A 12914-nucleotide genomic window follows, 5' to 3' on the forward strand; every position below is an offset into this window, starting at 1 on the left:
ACACACTTTTTGTATATTATATGCTAATTTCGTTATGAAAAAATAAAAACGCTTACGTCTTTGTATCTGACGCTGATTTCACAAATTGGCTTAGCAGAAAGCCCCCAACAAACTGATATTGGCACTGTTGTTCGCTTTGATTGTCCGCGCCACTTACGTTTCACGGCGACGAGCGCTCCAAAAATGCCACTTCACACAGCTAACAACTGCGAGCTGCTACAGCCACTGACTGACTCTGCTACTGCCATTGGCTGGCGCTCACTTTCAAATTGAACGATTTTGTGCTCCCGTCACACTGTTTGCGCTGTTGCTCTGAGAGTTGCGGTGTTGCCGGATTTCGCTTCGTTTATTTTAAATATTAAAGACACGTTTAGAAAATTACTGAGATTAACAGACTAGTTGATGATAACATCATTCTGTAGCACTAACAGTGTTCTGTATTTAACACCGTAGAGATAACAGAAAATGTTAATATAACTGTGGAGCGCAAATGAGCGGCATATAATCACATTTTCTGAGTACGGCTGTTATTTATGCAAACCGCCTGATTTTCAATGCCAAAGGCGCTCTCATATAAACAAGTTATATCAGCTGTACAGTTACTTCAACATAATGTTAAGGTAGTGATGTTGTAATTAACATCGCTCTCTTAATTTTAACATTTCATTCAAGCATTTTGAATTAATGAGAGATAATGTACACATTTTCAAATATTTTTGCATGTTTTCAAAATTTAGAATACTTTTTATGTTAATTTTTTCATATTTTATATAATAACGGTATATCAATGAATATTTTCTTATAAAAATTCATTATTAATTTAGCAGAATTATTGTGAAGAATTTCATGGCACAGGTCCTTCTTAGTCTACCAAATAGTATTGCTTGTATCCAAACATCTTATTTATGAACACAGCATTGCGTCACACATTTTACGTGCTTCCTCTCCATTTGTAACGCCTCATTTTAAAATATTGCTGCGGTAAATGTCAATTTCTTGTGCCTTGAAAGGTAGCCAATTGCCAAAAAAGTACCGTAATAAAAAAAAAAAAAAAACAAAATAAAAATGGAGATGTCTTTCTCATAAAACATCCAATTGTGAGATGGTTGGGAAGGAGTCATATGTGAAGAGAAAAGTAAATTTACCGCTAGAATTATTTTTGCTTGAAATATAATCTTAAATTTTAAATGGAAATTTACGCGTCTGTATGATGGTCTGAAGTGTCGAGACATTTTTTTTGTCACTGTCACTAAGAGTATTAATAAGTTTTATTAAAAACAGCTTAGATTGCTAAGTTATGTTTTGTTAAGTTAAGTTTCGTTAAGTTTGGTTTAAGTGAATCTGTTCTAAATTATGCTTGCAATACGTTTTGTTAAGTCAAGTTGTATTAACTTCAGTTTACGTTCAGTTTTGATTAGTTCAGTTTTCTTAATGTAATCCACACTCATGTAAAGCATATTTTCGAAATATTTTTTTTATTAGTTAATTAAAGGTCGCAACATTTTCCTATATTCTACACTCTCTTCCATTCTTCCATGCCTAAGTCAACAAGAAACTTATAGAAATTTGTAAATTAGAAAGCTCCCGTTAAGGGTCAAGAGTACGAAGCTTTTAGTCAACAAATAACTTTGCCGTATTTATCGTTAGTTAAGCACTCGGTTGTTGTCTAGATTATTAACACTTCTGATCAGCTTCTACTCCTACTACTTTTACCGAATATCTTCAATTTACATACATACATATATACTGCATCTGCTACATCTACTATCTGTCCTTCCACCAGTTTCCAAAAACTGAACACTTCCATTTTCCGCTGACATCGCCTCGCCTAATATATTTGCTACTGAAATGTCTTCTTTATTTTAATGCAAAACACAAATAATCATAAAAACAACATAAACATTGACACCAATGTCCTACACAAAACAAACAACAACAACAATGTCATGAACAAAATACTTGACCAAAGATAAATCTCAGATAGGACATAAGAGAGTTAATGCAATCTTTGGCAATTTCAATACGTAGACCCTTGAGGTCACACAGGCACACACATACACACATTCCCATAACAACAACAACAAATTTTACACTGCTTATGTGTATGGGTATGCACGAAAGGGCCCAACGGAACAGATCAACGGGCGACATTCAAACTAATAAATGACCGACGTTTCGAAAAGTCGTAAGCGCCGTAAGCTGAATGAAATGTCACCCTGATATGGTAAGATAGTGAGATTATGAATCCCGTGGGCACAGTTTTGTGTGTGTTCTTCATAAAAGAGAGAGTTCGTAGTTAAGTACTATGTGCGTTTGTTCTATGGTCAAGTGTGAAAATGCATAGATATACTATATAATATTAATAATATGTAATTTTGTATATATAAGTACATTTCTTATGCTCTTCTACATCGTTTCTATGTAATATGTACTTGCTGTGCTCATTACTCGGTTTTTGTTTGAAGAATCATTTAAGGTTAGGTTAAGATAGGTTTTTTATAGAAGGTTTTCCAGTAATATAGGACGAATATGTAATTTTAGAGAATATCTCAGGTTCTTCTAAACAAATCAGGATTCTTCTCTTTAAACATAAAATAATGTTTCAGGCTAAAGCTTGACTGAAAAGATGGAACCTTGGACCCAAAATCACATATTTATGAATTCATTATAATCTTTCTTCAAGGTATCATTTTCAGAGGAAGTAAAATGCTTTAAATTTCTAGAAATCTTTAGAAAATAATTTCTTTTACACAACCATTTGAGCGCTACCATTTTAAATAAATAGCATAATAGACGCTACAAATGGACGATGTGTTGAAAAGCGTCGCATCACAATCCGGATCAGTCTGCGCCAGGCTATTGAAAATAGCATTAGAAAACGGGGAAATGTGTCAGCTGCAGCTGTGTTTTGGTGGAGCTGATGGTGGTGGTGATGCGGTTGCGGCGAACCACTTTCGTAGCATACTTTTTTGCGCGCAATCGCTGCGCATATTTTATATCAGCTGGTGCCGCGGTCGCTGCTGCTGGAGCTGGCATAAAGCCTCACTCCGTCGACCGACCGGCTTGTGTGTTCCGCAGTATTTATTTCTTTTGTAGATCATACTTTTTTGCGCCGCTAAGTATGTCACATCCGCTTATAGTGGAGAACTCGCTGGCGTTCGTCATAATGTGTGGCGCATGCAAGCGTCAGTTCTCGCTTCTCCTAGCTGAACTAATTACATTTTTAATTAAGTCTCTAATACTCTTAGGCTTGGCATGGAAGTGTTGTAGTCTGACTTCAGGGAAGTGTTTGATAGACTTCATAAATAGTATAAAAGCGTTTTGTGGATTTTATTATTTACTTGTAACATGAAATTGGTATTTTTGGTGATTTTAGTAAAAATAGAAGTAAGAAAACATATTGAACATATCAAAGGGCTATTCTTTTTAAATAATAAACTTTCGGTAGGTGGCGCTGTAGTCAAATTATCATAACAACAGCATTGATAGTCGATGGTAAGAAGACCGCAGATATAATCTGAGAAATCCTTCGATCAACTTACTGGTCACTAATTATACCATCATTATTTCTAAAACTCTATTCCCACCTTTCAATTAATTAATGATTACAACAAAAAAAAAACGTAAAAAACATCGACATTATCCAATAAGAATCGCATATAATATTGAACCGGCATGCAATGCCTAAGAAGAAACAAATAACAAACTTTGGCCTTAGGCTCTCTGCACATTTCCTTGGAATATACAATTTACTGCAACTACTTGTGTTGTCTTTCGGTCTTCTTCGCTCACACAGTAACTTTCTCTGCGCTGCAGTGCTGCTCTAAACACTTCATAAATTGTATTACTATGTATTACTTCATTCCTTTCATTGTCTGCTGCAGCGGCGGTGGAGTAAGTGTGCGCTGGAGGTCACTGAATTTTCAAGTTCCCTGTTTACAACCAACAGCAGTCACTGTTTTGATTGCCTGCCTGCCGTTCACTGGTTACACTACAGCTACAGCTAGTAAACATGGCTACCGTCTTTTTGCCCTTTTGGTGGTGTCGACTGGTAAAGAGAGAGCATGTAAACACACAAATACAGAGCTTGTGAGGAGCTCTTGGAACTGTAAATAAAATGTATAAGAATAATATGTGTGTAAATAAAAAGAGTATGTAAACACTTCTAAGGATAACCGTTTAATGAATATATTTGCTAAATGGGGATTTCAGTAATTTTAGTCTGAGCTCTTAAAATTTTACTTCTTAGAAGATAACTTGAAAATAAAATATGTTCGAAAGTAAAGATTTGATGAAAGAATTAATTTGACATAAAGAGGCAGAGATTATATGGTGCCCCTTTTATTGTTGAAACTTTTTACTGTCAAAATCTTTTTCGTGTACCCAGGAACATTCACTGATGTCCATTTAAACAAAAAAAAATACCTAATGAGAGTCCTGGAATAAATGTCGAACTTTAATTTTTCGGTCAGGTTTCTGGTTTTTAGATTATATTAAGGCGCATAATTCTGGAATACTGACGTATTTTTTACTAAGTTGTCTAACCAGAGACTTGGACCAGTTATACAACAAAATTTCATTCTAAAGCTTGATTTATTGCATTCTACAAATAGTTCTACCGATTCATACAGAACAAGTCCATCATGTCTACTGTCGATATACAACACAATTCCATCAAAGACAGAGGACCAAAAATATAACTCGAGTTTCTCTAACTCAAAGCATGACCCACGTTATTGTTAAGTCATACACAATTCGAATCTTGTTTTCAAGAAATAAAGGATGACGTTACAAAATTTTTAATATCAATTACCACAGAAATTTAAGTAATGCATAACTTTCATTTGCTCATCATCCGAAGAATGGCAGAAACGAAAACTTTTTAGATTTTCTTAATCTTACCAGTATCAACCAGTCCGAGAGGATAAGAGGAAGCTACAAAGAAAACGCGAGTGCACAAAACTTTACTGAACTTGGAACAACAATAACAACGAACAATTAGCTATCAATGGCGAAATTTCGCACGACGCGAACGCATTTTTGCACGCTTCTTAAACGACTGCGGGAACTGGAGCAAGTGAACTTCTGAATCCTTCCGCACTCGTCGGCAAATCTGCAGCGGAGAAATGGATTGCCAATGATTAAGAGGAATCTCAATATCTCTTGGAGGATTTCGCGCAGCATTGCATTTAAAATATGCAAATGCGTCAGCATTTTGGAAGATGACGTCAATCTTCTTTAAAATTAAAAACGGAAATGGCGAAAAAAAAATAAATTACTACTAGAAGGAAACTGTTTGGTATAGCACATTTTCCAAAGCGGAAGAGTTCACAGTTTATGCTTTGAAATTCCGGTCATTTTAAGGCAATCGCATAACACCACCGCTGATTCCACAAGAATTTTAGATATTTAACACTAGTTTGCCGCAGAGCTTTTAATTACGAAACTTTATGTGCATACCAATTAATAAAATGAGCGACTTCCTGCCTAGGCCCCCTTTGCGTTAGTGTCTTCAATTTGTGAACATTATTTCTTTTGGCAATGCAAAGTGCGGCTGGCATTTAACTACTAATGACCCAGCGCATGTCATAATTTCCGTTGCTTGTCGAAACTTTCGCAAGCACTCAGCCAAGAAACTTAAGCAAAATTTAACGACTTTGCAGTTGAAAACTAAAGTCCACCGACCTGTTTGCTCCCGCCTTTGCTGCTAATATGTGTGCGCAGTGACCCCAAGTGAAAACAATTTAAAAAAGTTTGACAATTGAACTTTCCAAACTCTCGAAATTTGAAATTTGGTTGAAACATGTTGAAAAAGGTTGTCATATATTGGAATTTAAACTATTTAAATATATTATTATATTTGAAGGCCGAACATATTGATCATAAAGTCAAAAGAAAAGATTTTTACGAAATATTTAGTCTAAAAATATTCCTCAAGGGGTCAATAGCCATCCCTAAAAAATATAAAAGCTAAAATTCAAATTACTCAAAAGATAAAAATAAAGGCAATGAGGTTCACTTTCATTTATTTATTGTACTTTGTAGTTTATATATAAAAACATATTTTAGTTCATACATACATATGCATACATATATGATAGGATTGCCGTTTTTTTAACATTTTACCAACAACAAAAACATACACGAGCTTTAACTCTACACTGCGGTTGTTCCGCAAACGTGTCCAACGGCAACACTTGTTACCGCCATTGTTGGCTAACTGTAACTTTCAGCATGCCACGAGCAGTCGGTCAACCGGCGTCAACTGCAATGCGCAGGAAATTGTGCAGTGAAAGTCGAAAGTTGGGCACACGAATATTGGCGATGTGTGACTGTGGCACCCAAAAGCTTAATGGGAAGGGATAGTGGTGTTGAAGAGTCGAAGTAAATGAGTGGAATTTTAATATACAATGGTTTTATGAATGTAATCAAACACACACAGAGAGAGAGACTTACGTGGGTACCAATGTATGCAAAAATAAGGTATTTATACCCTCCACATGTGTGTCCGTGTGTCTCTGTCCATGTATTTTAATTTTCTGCATATTGCTTTTGTTTTAGCACTCACTCCGCGCTCGTGTGTTTACCTTTGGCAGGTAATCTAGGTTATGAGAACAGGAAGGTGAACTTGTCAAATATGCAAAGTGAGCAATCGATTGTTGTGGATATTGGATATTGACTGGCTTCATTTCGCCCGCCGATTCAGATGAGTGTATTTGCATTTGCATGCCGTGCTTTCAGTTCGCCGTTATGGCTTTTTTGCAAAATATGTTTGTGATTGTGAGGCTAAAATAAATAGAATGTGTTTATAGTGGCGCTTACTACTCTACTATTCATTTATTTATTTAATAAAAATTTTGAATGATAATACAAGAGGCAATATATATAAAGGAAAGACGATATTTAAATACGATTTTAGTAGAACACTTTGGATATTAAGCAATAAATAATTAATGCTAATTTAAAAAGTTAATAGTTTTGTTAATATTAATATCTAATATTCTGTCCGAACGAACTCCTTTTTGGACAATTAAATAAAAGTCTGCAATTTAATTCTGATTTGTTCACATTGACGCAATTTAATAATTGTGCAATTAGTAGAAAAAGAAGAAAAACCAAAATATTTTGTTGAATTCATGGTTTGGTTAAATATAGTCAATTTATTTACTAAATTGATTTCAATAATTTGAGCTTTGAATCTTCCATCATCTTTACGCGTGAAAAATTAATATAGCGCTCTGCTATTTAATTCACCACAAACCTACAAATATATGATATAAATTTTGTGGCAATCAAGCCAATCGCTTATTGATTTAAGTTCATTAATTAATCCATCGATTGAGGTGTCCTTATTCATGCAGATAATTGCATGTTAATTAAATTAGACGTTATGAACTTGAATTTATTGAGTGAAATTAGTATGTAATTAATTAGTTTTGAAAATTGATTTGAGTTTTGCTACAAATATGAAGAATTGAGACACAGTTCAAAATTACATTTACACAAGTTAACTCCACAATGCTTTGATAATATAGAAAAATGGTTCAGTACCTGTCAAATAAGGTTGACCTCTTGGACTTATGGTATAATTGTTCGGAAAATAACTATCTCAATTTCTTCAATTAATAAGAGAGGATCATCAGTCATAAAATTTAATTATTCAGAGGCAATAAATATGACAAATATAGCTCAAAAATAATTTTCTTATTCCAAATACGCATGTATGTGTATTCGTATATTCCTAAATTTGAAATGCAAAAATTCAAAAACATATTAAATTATTGGTTCCGTTTATTTAATGAAACCAGCTACATATCAATAATACTCATACTTCAAGTCATATTATTTCATACAAGCGTATAAGTATATACATACCTACGTGACTATTTCACTATTCTTTCCACATTAATGCATTTTTCCAAAAAAAGAAAAAAAAACAAAGAAAGCAAATCATATAATTTGTATACTTGCTCATCCCTATCTTCCCCATATCTCGTATGATACATATGAGTATGTATATAAATATGTACAAACGCTCATATCTGCTGGTGTGTATTTCGGCACGAGCAGAATTCTTTGTCACATACAATTATAGCTGAGTGATAAGATGAGTTGCCGGAGTGATGCGTAAAACTGGTGTGCCCTTTGATGCCGGCTGTTATTGTAAATTTATGTGACGGGGAGATAAGCATACATAATGATAATAGATTTTTGCTCTTGTGTAAAAACAACATCAGTTGGACCGTTCTGAAGTATGCGGGGAAAAAATCTTATGGAGAATCGTGCTATTTTTTACCTAAAGACCAATTAAACATAATTGATGTACTAATACCATAAATTATAATTAAAAACGCATTACTTTCAGATTATATTAAATTAATCCGTGTATATTATTTAACTGCTTCCCTCTGACATTTTTAAGCTTAACGATTAAATTTTATTTCAAATTGGCTTCTTTCTCGTTTGGATAATATTTGAAATGAATGTATGTCCCTATAAATAATTTTAATTAAGTTTGAATATTTATAACATAAAACTCTTTAAGTAGAATGCTTTTGTTATAAATCTCATAAGCATACTAAATAAATAAAACGATTCTCTTGTACTATCTTGTATGGAGTTGCTACATAGAAAACTCTGTTAATAAGATATTACAGCAATATTTTAATTTACATTAAAATAAACCAGAGAGGATAATTTCTCAAGAGTTTCAAAGTTTTGTGAATGAAATAGTTGTCGCTTTGTCCTCCTCTCACCAGTTTTTACAAGACAGAGGTTGAAATATCTCAATTTTTCATAGCTTTGGCGTCCGTCCTTGCCTTGACTTTATATCGGTTAGTGAAATCGATATCTCAAAGACATTGAATGAAAAAATTACATTTGGTATGCAGAACATAGATTTATATAATGAAAAATTAGTTAATGCTTTCATATCTCGTTTTTCTCATAAAGAGTTCGGGAACCTCATACCACAGTTTTGTTTTATGAAGTTTGTCAAATTCAAGACTTCTTTTGAAATAAATAAAATAAAGATTCCTACTTAAATTTCTTAATTATATTTTTTTTCATCTTAAGGTAAAATAAATTCAATTGTCGTCCAATCTACACACCAGTAAAAATGGTTTGTTGTCAACAAAGCAAATGCCAGATGTGTACGTGTATTTGAATGGCCCGAGTCACCTTATCACCTGCACACACATTGTTTGCCATTCACACCTCCGCAAAAGCATTAACTGAAGTGTTTATTTGTATGGAAAATTTGCGTATATTGTCGCATCGCTTTGAGTGAAAATAAGAAAAGCAGGAAATCCTAACAGGCAATGTACCGTTAGTTGGTAGTCAAAACAGGAAACTACGTGCGCCAGTCAAACACGAACTGTAAGGTCTTATTGATAAACAGAAAACTTGAGAATGCAATGAACTCGTGACGGGGACATGTGGGATCAACGAAGCTTTATGAAGAGCACTAAGGAATATAGAGATTTCTCACTCGAATCACAAAAGTGTACTCAATGGTATTATCAATGCTTTGCTAAGATAATTTGTGCTTATATTGATAAGTTGCCGTTATAATAGCATTTAATTGAAAATCAGCTTAAAATGCGCATTGCCTTTTCAAAAGTCAAACGTTTGACTCAAATAATTAAATTGATAATACTCAGGGCTAGTACTCTTATTTAAGTTAATAATATTAATTTAAGTGCAAAAAGTGTATGTGTAAGGCACATATATTAAATTTTATATGTATAATGAAGGTTTGAATTTTCTGTCGTTATAAGACATTACATTCGTTTTTCACAAATTAATTAAATAAAATAAAAAATTGAAACGGCTTGCAACCCTTTTCCACATAATTTTAAAAATGTTTAAAACTTGCTAAGGAAGCATTTTATTCTAAACATTTTAATTTTATATACATTTTTCTATTAATTTATGATATATTAAATAATAAATTCGATTAATTAATTTTTGAACAGGTGGCAATGCCATCTCTAACTGCATGTCAAATGATCCTGAATAATTAAATTCTGTTTTAAATTTTTCAACAGGTGAAGAAAGGCCCTTTTTTATTTAAAACATTTAAAAATTGCGAAAATTCTTTGGAATCTTGAAAAATTTTGCTTCTGAGTAGGTGTAGCCTTCTCTACGGTAGTCTCCATATGTTATATGGTACACATATATTTCTAAAAAAAATTTTATGATGACAAATACCTGTCCGTATGGATGTTAACAGGCCTACCGAAAATATTTTCCTTTTCTCCATTTAATGTTTACTCTAAAAGTGCTGCGAGTTCATTTCGTAGGATTTCGTCTAATGCCTTTTGCCTCTTGCTTAAGGTTTACGCTATAATCCCAAGAATTTGTTTAAATTTATTGCTGTTCATTTTGAGCCCTCTGTTGTGGCACTTAGCGTCGAGATAAATATTTTGGCTGCCAAAAACTTGTTGCTGGAATTTCATATCTCCCATTTATGCTTAGACGGATGTTTTCACTTGCACAGAGCATAGCTCAAGTTTTACATATGAATTTCTCATGAAAGTGGAGCAATAGTGTAGAGTAAAACCTTTGAATACATATATGATGCAGATGACATAATGAAAGCGATTATAAAAAGCTTTTTGTCATAGTTTGTTTATGAAGTTATGTTAGTGAAATAGTTGGTGAGATATTGAGCTTTTCAAGATAGTTTTTGAACGATAATCATAAAAACCTAATTCTTTCATGTCTTCACCTTTTCTTCGCTTTGATCTCATTGTAAGAGACAACTTAACTTTTAGCATTGCTTTAGCATTGTAAATATATCCATACATAATGTAAATCCAAATTACCTTTTACTTATCACAACATAAAAAAGAGAAGAATACAGCTCCAAAAGCCGATTGACAGCAGCTATAATAAAATAAAAATATTTCGCATTCTCACTCTCTTTTATATCCTTTTATATCCGCGATATACTTAACTTGTAAATAATATTTGATTTGTTTATTCTTCTTCTTATGACACCCAACACCGTCGCCACTCACTCACTTTTGCGCTCACCTTTTTTACTTGATTTTCCCGCAGAATACCATTATATTATATGTATATATTCTGCAATAACTTGCAGCGAACTGCGATTTTACAAGACACGGAAGTACGCAGTGAAGGTCATTGAAGCGAAAGCGTGAAGAAAGCAGTGAAGTGCATTCGGTTGAGTTCATTTATGAGCAAGTCCGCAGGAACCAGCTGCCAGCAGGTGCAAGATGTAAGATGCACTCAACCGGTAGTAGTATGTGGCAGAGGCAAGTCCACTGTATTATGTTTTGGTAATAAAATGGAATAGAGTGAAGAAAAATATTGGTAGTACCGCAGTACAGACTTCATTGCTTTATTCGCAAGCAAATAAGAACATGTTAACTTTTCTGGTTATGTATCGGGTATAGGTTTAGGTTTATATGACTTTATAGACCAAAAATTTATTATTGTAAACAAGTTACTATTATTCTCAGACCATTTGTGTTCCAATAATTTCTCTGAGAGTTCATAGTGAGTTGAAATAACAGTACTTATTTTGTTTTCTTCTGTTTAGTTGTATCTCCGTCTGGCCTTTTTTATAACTAAAATATCTTCTGCTTACTCGTCATTAATATGAAATTGTCTGATTGACAAAAACAGCTAAATCCAAATAGCAGCACATGTAATCTAATAAAGAACTCTGAATTCGTAATATCTTCCACTTGAGAGCTTCCTCACAGTACATCAACGCACAATAAATTGCTTCATCCAGTATGTTATACCCCTTGGTTGTTATACACCAAAAATTGTATCTCTTCGTGAGTTTGAATTTGTCATAAAAAGCAAACCCACATATCATACATACATGTAATACATACACTCAAAAAATCAATTCGTGCATTCCGTCTATAGTTTGATTATATCGGTCTTTCAACTTTCATGTACTTTCAATACTATGACATTTCATTTCTCTCTGTCATCTAAATATATGATATGATATGAAATATATGTCGTGTCCAAATTTCTTTCCACTGAACAATCTCCAAGAACAGGAAAAGGTTTTATACGATCCCAGTCCACTTCGTTTACACACGGGTATCTTATCTTCCTGGGGCTCTTTCGCAGGGTTATCTAATCGATTTATCTGCGAAGGGTTGAGAAGGCTCTCTCTGAGACCAAAAGACCTAATCTATTAAGGCTGTCTAAAACTCACAGATTTTTTTTACAACTATTGTATGCCCTCGTCATGATAAACCACCGACTCGGTGCAATTTCGGAACGCGGCCTTCAAATTCCTTTAGATTTTATATTGTAGTTAATAATTTATAAAAAATGCGTGCCAAGCAAAAAATCTGCTGCTCTAGATGAAATGACAATGTGGATCCAATTTATTTGTTTTTCTTCAGAAAAAAAGAAGAAACGCTTACAGAAATGTAATGAAAAGCTGGTGAATTAAGGACATGAGAATATGAGTTGAGCAAAAAAGGGACAAAATGAATGCGAAATTTGTTATGAACTAAAAAAATGGAAACAAAAGTAATCGTAAATGCGAAGAATAGAAAACGCTTCATTTAATAGCAACTAGCAGGATATAAAAGGCAAATATGCGAACTCCGAGATACTCACACATACATAAAGAGTCACACATATAAATAAGAAAACAGAAGTACGAACAGTTGCGAAAAATATTTGCTACACTCTCCCTTAATATCATGCCTCTTCCTTTTTAGTAGTTGTATACGAAAATATGAACGTTTTTTATTTAATAAATTGATATGTTGCAAGAAGGCGGGGCACATAAAAAAGATGTGATGATAGCGAAAGTAATATGGATAATAACTAGTGGAGTAGTTCTTCTTTTCTTCTTCATTACTTTGTTATAGAAAAATATAATTTTTTTACTTCTATATTTAAATTCC

General features: G+C 33.4%; 1 protein-coding gene across 6 annotated transcripts in view; it reads right to left on the reverse strand.

The window, feature by feature from the left end:
• Nucleotides 1–12914, reverse strand: part of LOC105215599 (uncharacterized) — a 192697-nt gene that overhangs the window by 56735 nt on the left and 123048 nt on the right. For 2 of the 6 annotated variants that reach the window (XM_054232264.1, XM_011189606.3), the window contains exon 1: nt 57–229. The exons of 3 other annotated variants lie outside the window; for them this stretch is intronic. The gene's annotated coding sequence lies outside the window, so the exon portion shown is untranslated. Of the gene's footprint in view, nt 1–56; nt 230–12914 lie in introns of those variants that run through there. One more of the 6 variants, XM_054232260.1, reaches the window with a different exon arrangement.

This window comes from Zeugodacus cucurbitae, chromosome 5 (genome assembly GCF_028554725.1).
Source record: "Zeugodacus cucurbitae isolate PBARC_wt_2022May chromosome 5, idZeuCucr1.2, whole genome shotgun sequence".
Classification (NCBI taxonomy): domain Eukaryota; kingdom Metazoa; phylum Arthropoda; class Insecta; order Diptera; family Tephritidae; genus Zeugodacus; species Zeugodacus cucurbitae.